Genomic DNA, 10,109 nt, shown 5'->3' on the forward strand with positions numbered 1-10,109 from the left:
TTAAATGAGTTATAGGAGGGACAATAGACAATAAAACTAGACTAGTGGAGTCCTCCACTTTCTCCTCTCATAACTAGATAAAACTAACAAAATGAATAAAATCTTAGAAAAGTTATATATGATAGACCTTTGAAGATAACTGAATGAGAACAGGAAGGATTATACCTTTTTCTTGACTATACATGGTAGCATCAAAAAAACCGACCATGTATTAGGGCATAAAAACCTCCAAACAAATGCAAAAAAGCAGAAATATTAAATGTACCTTTTTCAAAACATAATGTAATAAAAATATTCAATAAAGGACTGTGTTAGCATAGATTAAAAGTTAAGAACTAAATAATCTAATCCCAAAGAATGAGTTCATTAATAAACAAATCATAGAAACAATCAATAATTTCATTAAAACAATGAGACAACAATGTGGCAACATTCCAAAACTAGTGGGATGCACCAAAACAATGCTTAGGGGAAAATTTATATCCCCAGATGTGTAAATCAATAAAAAAGGGAAAGAACAAAAATAAATGGATTAGACATGTGAATAAAAAACTAGAACAAATGAAAAATCCTCAAATTAAACACCAAAATTGAAATACTGAAAATGAAAGGAGAAATTAGTGAAATTGTAAGTAAAAAAAAAAAAGAAATAGAACTAGGAGCTTGTTTTATGAAAAAAAGAATAAAAATGATAAACCATTAGTTAATTTGATTTAAAAAAGAAAGAAGACAACCAAATTACCAATATCCAAAAAGAAAAGGGTGAATGTACCACCAATGATGATACAATTAAAACAATTATTAGAAGTCATTTCCCCCCATTATATTCCAGTAAAATGACAATCTAAGTGAAATGGATGTATATTTATAGAAATTAAACTGCCCAGATTAACAGAAGAGGTAATACAACAGAATACTTAAATAATCCTATATTAGAGAAAGAAAATAAACAATCCGTCAATTAGATAAGAAAAAAATCCCCCAAATGAATTTATAAGCAAATTCTATCAAATATTTAAGGAATAATTAATCCCAATATTACATAAATTATTTTTTAAATAGTTAATGAAAGAGTTCTACCAAATTCCTTTTGACAAAATATGATTTTGATATTAAACAAGTGTGAGCCAAAACAGAGAAAGAAAATGATAGACTAATTTCTTTAATGGATATCAATGCAGAAATTTTAAAGTGTGTATCAGCAAGGAAATTATGATCAGATATCACAAAGATTGTATATTATGATCACGTGGGATTTACACCAGGAAAGCAGCATTGCTTCAATATTACAAAAAAATAAGCATTGTTGACAACAATAATAATAAAAACAAAAAATACTATATTAATAGATGCAGATAAAGTTTTTGACAAAAAAAGTCATTCCTATTAAAAACACTAGAAAGCATAGAGACAAATACAACCTTTCTTAAAATGAGAAGTAGTACTTATCTAAAACAAAGAGCAAGAATTATCTGTAAGGGAGATAAACTTGAAACATTCCAATAAGATCAAGAATGAATCAAAGATGTTCATTATCACGACTGTTATTCAATATTGTATTAGCGATGCTACCTATAGAAATAAGGCAAGAAAACAAAATTTTTAAAAAAGTGTGCAATGAAGACACAAAACTATCACCCTTTTCCATTGATATGATGGTCTACTTAGAAAACCACAGAGAATCAACTAAAATACTAGCTGAAGTAATTAACAACTTTAGCAAAGTTGCAGGATATATAATAAACTCACAGAAATCATGAGCATTTCTATATATTACCAACAAAGTCTAGCAGCAAGAGATAGGAAGAGAAATTCAATTTAAAATAACTGCAGACAATATAAAATACTTGGGAGTCTACCTACCAAGACAAACCTGAGGACTCTATGAACCCAGTTACAGAACACTTCACACAGATAAAGATAGAGCTATACAAATGAAAAATATTCATTGCTCATGGGCAGGCCAAGCTAATATACTAAAAATGACATTTCTACCTAAGTTAATTTACTTACATTATATTATAATAACCAAATTACTAAAGAATAATTTTATAGAACTAAAAAATAATAAAAAATTTATCTGGAAGAACAAAAGGTTAAGAATATTAAAAGAATCAATGAAAAAAATGTGAAGGAAGAAGGCTTAGCAGTACCAGATTTCAAACTATACTACAAAGTAGTAATGAAAATATCTGTTACAGCTAAGACATAGAGTGGTGGATCAGTAGAAAACATTAGATAAACATTATTTACTCTCTGGTCACCCTTTCAGCCTACTTTGTGTCCACCAGCTACTTGTCCTCTGGGACCAATAATGGGCCTGAATTTGAATGTTTAGTATAGTTCCAGTCAGTTATACTCTTCCCCAGTCCAGACAACCTCTGGCTGTCATTGTGCAAACCCCATTTCCCTTCTACTTCCTGCTTCCTTATTCTCATCCTCCCCTACAAGATGCCTGTCTACATCCACTGTGTTCTCTGAAATGACTTCTTCACAGGTAACAACTTTGCTTTTATCTTAAGCAGTTTTCTTTCTTACTCTTTTGGCAGGATGAAAGGCAATGACGAAATCAGCTAAAGTTCCCCATTGTTACCCTGCCCTCTACTCTAATGACTATGACATTTTATGACAGATTTTTAAAGGGAAAGGTCTGGAGGCTAAGAACATTGATTGAAGAAGGAAAAAACTTGGGTACTAGTGCTTAGTTTGCCAATAATTAATTATGTAGCCTGCAACTCACCATTAACCTCTTAGGCCTTAGTTTTTTCATCTATTAAAAAAAAAGTTAGACCAGATCATTTCCAAGGTTCATGAATGCTTGTAAATTTCATGATTCTGTAACATGAATATCACTATTGATATCAATAGGGTTTCTTCATCTATAGCAACAGGGATCACATGATCACATGTCCCTGAGGCTTGAACTCCAGCTATTATTCAGTGGTGCCACTGAAATGTCAGGAGAAATTGAAGAAGGTCTCTGGTGAACACAGACACATGTACACACACCTGTGTACATGTATACACTCACATATAAGGAGAAGACTAACCAGGAGAATCAGAGAATAGAAAACACATTTTTGAGAGACTTAGAATTGCACATAAATAGATTGAACATTAATCATAGAAAAGCTTTGCATAAATTCAAAAAAAATATGTAACTCATATAAGCTCTGAGGATTCTTAACCTCATCTACTTCCATGGTGTAGTCCATGGAACTTGGCTACTATTTCAGCTCAGAGTCTTGAGGGAACCCATTAACAGGTTCAATTCTTTTATGCCAATGTCTTAGGCCCCCAGTGATATTTCCCCCCCAAAAAGTTGAAAATCGTTTAGTGAGCCAGACTTAATTTTTAGCGGGGAATATTTACTAAATTTGCATAGTAAGAACGGTTGGTAAACAAAACAAATAGTAATAATAATAATAATAGCTAATATTTACATGATGCTTCCTATGTACCAGACACTCTTCTAAGTGCTTTACAATTATTATCTAATTTGATCCTCACAACAATCCTGGGAGGTAGGTTCTATTTTTATCTCCATTTTACAGATAAGGAAACAGAGGCAGAAGGAGGTCAAGTGACTTGTCCACGGTCACACAGCTAACAAGTGTCTGAGAATAGACCTGAACTCAGGTCTTCCTGACTCTGGTCTGGCACTCTATCCACTATACCACAAAAGACCCCCGAAGACTGTTACACATAGTCATACCATTACATAGAGAATTCAGGGGGAAACAGGCTAAATTTATGGCACACATGTGACAAAGAGCATAAATTGCTTGCTTCAAGTCCTTTTCTCCTATTTGTGGGTGCTCAAGAAGTTCTTATGAATTGTATAGTTCCCTTGTTGGGCTCCTAAAAGAACCAAAACCCATTGGAAGTCTATTTTCTGGACTCTCAATGCAGCCACTGTCCTCAGCTGATGCCTGGATACTGGTGGTATCCAGTGTAAAGATAAGAAGTTCAGATTTTTCTCTAGTCAAAGCCAGAGCAAAAGTTTCTCCTCTCCCTACCTCCACCCCCACCCCACCCTTGCCCTGCCCAAGTTGTCCATTCTCAGAAGTTCTGGCTGGAATATCACACTCACTTCAATTTTTGGATTGACTCTAGTTCAATACAAGCTTGATACTGATGACTTCTACAGTATGGCCAAGTTTCCTCAGCTTATGTAAACATAATTCTCATGCAAACTGCTTCCATTTCTAAAAACTTTTTTACACTTAATCAAAAGTTAATGAGTGAAATAATGCAAAACATAAATAACAATAACAATAAGAGCTGGAAGAATTCAGTACATACCATGACCAAGTAAGAGAAAAAGTGAATGGAACTGAATAAGAATGAATGGGCAGCGAATTCTAATGAGGATTTAGAGGGAGTAACTAAACAACTGGTAATGGTACTTTATACATAGGAATTAAAGCATAGATACTAAGCAAGTTTAGTTTTTATTTTTTTTATGTTCAATTCTGACCTTTTAATTACACACACACACACACACACACACACACACACACACACACACATACATGCAGTAATATTTAAGTTTGATGGTAGTGAATTAACAATTGGTATTTTTTCCTCAACCCAAAAGAGTCTGCCTTGACATGAAGACACAATGATTCCCAAATCTTGGGAAATGTAAAGGAGAAAAAAAAGAAAATGAAAAATTATTTTGATCACTGCTCTATCTTCAGGTCATAGAAATCTCTTCATCCTGGAAGCTCACTCTGACCCCGGATTTCACACTCTAAAAATAGCTTTTGCCCTATCCTCTCATTACCTACTTCCTCAGAAATCTCCATTTTAAGAAGGACCCCAAATCCCCAAGAATTGGGGAATGGGTGAACAAGTTTTAGGTTATACAACTGTGATGGAATACTATTGAGTGATAAAAAATGACAAGCAGGATAATTTCAGGAAAACTTATATGAACTGATGCAAAGTGAAGTAAACAGAACAAAAAGAACTTTGTACATAGGAACAGCAAATACTGTGCAATGATCAACTGTCAATGACTTGCCTTTTCTGATCAATATAATGATCAATATAATGATCCAAGACAATTTTGAAGCACTTATGATGAAAAATACTATTCACCTGCAGAGAGAGAATTAATGGAGTCTGAATGCTGATTAAAAAATAATTTTTTCACTTTATTTTTCTTGCTTCTTTTGTAAAACGGTTAATATGGAAATGTGCTTTGCATGATTTCCCATGTATAATTGATATCACATTTCTTGCATTCTTAATGTGAGAGGGAGGGATAGGAGGGAGGAAAGAATTTGGAACTCAGTTGAAAAAACTAATGTTAAAAAACAAAGAAAAAATAAATTTTTTGGGGAAAAAAGACCACTAACCATGTCTTCATTACCCTCTAGGCTTCTGGGCTTATTCTCCTGACTTTCTATACCACGCCTATCTCCTCCTCATCTCCAATTTTCAGATTCTTTTTATCTGTTGCCATCCCCAATTAGAATGTAAATTTCTTTAGGTCAAGGACTTTTCCTTTCAAATTGTATCCGCATGCGGAGTGCTTAGCACAGTACCTGGTACATAGGAAGCATTTAAATACTTGCTGACTTGACAGAGAGATAAGATAGTCTGCTGATTCACTGCAAGGGAATAGAGAATAAGTTCAGAAAGAAAGAACCCAAAAAGATTGTCTGAAGCCCTGCCTCCTACTCCTGGTGAACCAAGGTTACCTATTTCTAGTTATATGCCTTGTTGCTAGTATCCAAGCATAGCACATTTTTCAGCTCCTTCCTTATGGAAAATACAATATCTTACCTACATTTCTGCCTGTCTGCAAACGAATCAATTTTGAACCAGAACTGGTTTTGAATTGATTGAGCTCAACCCTGATCATAATATAAAACCACCTCCTCCATCCAGTACACAAAATTCCCTGGGGTACCCAATTTTTAATCAATCCAATCCAATTTAATCCAATAAACATTTATTAAGTGTCTATTATGTGCTAGGCACTGTGCAAAGGCTGGAGATACAATTAATACAAAGAAAGACAGTCCCCACTCTCAAGGAGCCTGCAATCTAATAGGGGGACATAATTCAAAAGGAGACAAGAAAATGGAGCAGGAGGTAGGGAATGGGACACAATGGGGTATCTGATGAGCAAGCATCTTGTTCTGTGGAATTTAAACCAGCAGAGCAGTCGATATAGAGTGGAGAATCCAGAGGATCTTCTCCATGCATGAACAGAAATTTATTCCTCAAATCCATGCCTTTTGGGGATCACTCCAGTACTATATGGAGGAAATAAAGTAAGAATTCCCTTTCATCCTCTGAAGTTAAAAGGTATCAAAATGCTATTACCAAAATTGGCTGAAGTGATAATATCCCCTTCACTGGTAGATAACACTAATCAGTATTCTCATTACACTATGACTAATGAGGCAAGTTCTTTACGTAATAGGAGATAGGCTGGAAGAAATAGTAAATCAGCCAAAAAATTATTAAATACCTACACTTTGAAAGTCACCTTGAAAACCAAATTTTTCAAAAAAGCTGAAAAAAGAGAGAGGAGGAATAATGGTACCCAGAATGGGGTGTGGTATAGAAAATCCTAAGTACAACCTGGAGAAGTATGAGGCATGGCCAGTTCAACAGCCCTCCTTAAATAGAAGCTTCAATATCAGGCATCTAATCAGAGGGAAGTGTCACAAGGACAGAGATTACTTCAGTGTGTAAATTCCTGGGTTGGAGTTTTACTTCAAAATGGCTTCAGAATGAAAATCTGGGATATGAGAAAGGAGGTCCAGAGGACAATCCTAAGCATTCTCTTAAGGAGACAGCACTTCGATCTAAGGTAACGTTCCTTTACTTTAGAGGGTTATTGGTCAGGAAGATGAAGGGGAAATTAAGCAGGAGCACTAGGAAGAAGCAATAGGCGATTTTAAGCTTGATATAAGAGAGAGCGGAAAAAAAAAACTGTCTAATACTCAGACCAATATAAATGTGCAATAAGCTACTTAAAGAGGTAGTGAGTTCCTCATTACTGAAGGTCTTCAAGCACTAGACATGCAAAGCTACCATTACTTGCTGGGGCTGACTATTCCCACTGATATCCATCTAGCATAACAGTCTGGCCTAATTACATGGCTAGCCATCACGATATATTTGAAAAGAGACATTACATGACTCTTTCAATTTGGGCCTCCACCCTTACTCCTGTTCCATTTCTGTAAGTTCACACTGATGAGGTATGACTCATGTCCATACCCCTAGGGAAATCCACCCCTAAAGTCACTTTTACATGAGTACGTGTGTGTTACAGATACACTATAATCAATCACGTGAAATTTCTCATAACAGTAAGAGAATGGCATGTCATGTAGTGACATCGTGATGCTGTAGTTACAACATTGCACTTGATGACAACAGAGAATTGGAATTAACTCACTAGCTATGTGACTTTGGACAGAATATAATCTCAGCATCAATTTCCTCATATGCAAAAAAAAAAGTAAAATAACTCAGAGTAGTTTTAAGGATCAAATTAGGTAAGATATATGTACACTTTGTATATCTTAAAGTTATATATAAAGTGCCAATCTTGGTGTTGTTAAGCGTCTATTATGTGCTAGGCACATAATTTCATCACAATATTCTTATTTATCAGGCAATATTTCACTGTGGTCTTTTAATCAATTTCCAGATTCTTTCCCCCTTCACTATTTTCAGCTTAGACTTACAAATGAATTTCATTACATTGTATAACATGCATCAATTTTGTACAGAGACTAAGTATGGCTAGCTTCCACTGTAGTATAGTGAGAATCCTGGTGGCACTAATTTTGATGTGCTTTTATTTGTAGAAAGTAGGGGAAAAGGGTCCTGAGTGCTAGGTTCCACTGACAAGTAACACTTATAATTTTAAAGAGATACTTTAAAATCACTTCAAAGAACCAGAATGACACATATAGATTAAAATAAATAAGTATTTTCATGCAAAGGAGTAAGGAACAAGGCATAGAAGTGATTAGTGAAGGGGGAGAAGGTAAATTTTTACCTCTTTACTAAATATTTGTAATTGGAGCTACTGAGGGACTTTTTTAATTTATAGATAATGACTTAAGAAATACATGGATGTGAATGAGGGAACAATGAAACCATAGATCTTGTTGTCTGACATATATAAACGATGGGTCCAGGAGAGGACTTCTGTTGAAGGATAGTCTTTATTGATTTGAATATGAAAACTGAATTACCCTAGTTGGCTAGGATTGATGGGATGTAAGGATACTTTAAATGCTTTGTGACAAAAGACTTTTTGTCTTCATATCATTTAGTTCTATATATTTTGTAAATGGAATTAAATACCAAGTAATTACTTGTCTCAATAAACTCTAAAGCTACCAAGTAGATTATTTTGTTTGTGTTTTGCTTGTTAGTTAGTTCTTTGGGGAACCTGTGATCAGAGCAATGTGCTGATATTCTATGTTGGTTAGAGTCCAATAAGTGTTAGCTTTCCTGATTCCATTATCTTTAATACCTAGAGGTTAAGCCTGATCCCTTCAATCTTCAAGAAGATGACAATATCTTTGAGGATAATGAATATGATGATACCCATATAAATAATGTAATTAATGTTAGTGAAGGGCCTATAACTCTTGGCACATATAGATTTAAACAAATGCTTGAATAAATCTTTGAGGTACAAGTGATACATATCTAGTATAACCACCCAAGTTGAGGATATTTTTCCTATGATTATAGGTTTATTATCTGAGGACTAATCTAGCTAAATCCATAGGGGCTCATTACTAGAAATTTTGCCACTAGGTCATCAATTTTAATGGTTTTGGCTACTCAAAAACAATACTGTCTACTTAAGCAATGACAAATTACAATCTGCATTGATAGGTAGAGGACCCACGATTATCAAAGCATGGATCACTGAAATATTGAGTTGTCATTATACCAGAGTTTTCTGGGTACTAAGGCTGAGTAGTGCTCTAAATTAGTATGTGCCCATACATTTGTATTACTCTGTGTGATCTAACGTACAATGATAGCAAATCTCTGCTGAATACCTGGAGCTAGTAAACTGAGCAGAAAATGATTCAACAAAGTCATTATCAACTAAAGACCATCTGGTTGCTGTCTTCAGGAATCCTGTCAGTGGAGTAATATGTGCCATTTAAGAGGTGCCTGATTTATTTTTATGTTTGACTGAGTTGAAATTTTGGATTAGTTTCTTTTTTTTAAGAAAAGTGTCACAGTAGCAAAAAGAGTACTTTTGGGGCAAGGAGCTATGAGACCTGGGTTTTGTCCTTTGCTCTGCCTCTCACTAGCTATGTGATTTTAAGCAAATTCCTTTGACTCTTTAGGCCACAATTTCTTCATTTCACACTAAAAGGGGTTTCCTTATTGATTTTTAAAGTCTCTGATAGGTTTCAAAAGAATATTGAATTCAGAATCAGAGAACCTAATTTCAAATTTCCCTTCATAGTAGCTGTGCCATTTTAAATTATCAGTTAATTTTTTGTGCCTCAATTCCCTCATTGGTAAATGAGAATGTTAAACAATATGGATTCTAAGATTCCTTCCTGCTCAAAATCTATGATTGTACATTTTTCTATGACACTATGTTTATTTCCCCCTGCCCCACCCAATCACTACTCTTTAAGTTATATACCTCACCTGCAATTCAGTTCTCATATTTCTGAATTTTAGAAAAGATTTTTTTTTTACTAGGCAATGGGGTTAAATGACTTGCCCAGGATCACATAGATAAGTGTCAACTGTCTGAGGCTGGATTTGAACTCAGGTCCTCCTGACTCCAGGACCAGTGCTCTATCCACTGCACCACCTAGCTACCCCACAGAAGAGACATTTTTAAAGCACATTGGATGGAGGCTGTTTTCAAATGTGTTTTGGAAGGCAATCTAAGCACAGATTGGAAGAAGGGGATGTAGGAGTGGGGATGATTACATAAAAAAGAAGTATGGATGGGAAAGGACCTATCTGCACAAATATATATAAATATATGTGTATATGTGTGTGTATCAGTTTTTTTGTGGTTGCAAAGAATTAGAAATTTGAGGGGGTACCCATCAATTGAGGAATGACTGAACAAA

Source organism: Vombatus ursinus, unplaced genomic scaffold (assembly GCF_900497805.2).
Source record: "Vombatus ursinus unplaced genomic scaffold, bare-nosed wombat genome assembly UNPS02014818.1, whole genome shotgun sequence".
NCBI lineage: Eukaryota > Metazoa > Chordata > Mammalia > Diprotodontia > Vombatidae > Vombatus > Vombatus ursinus.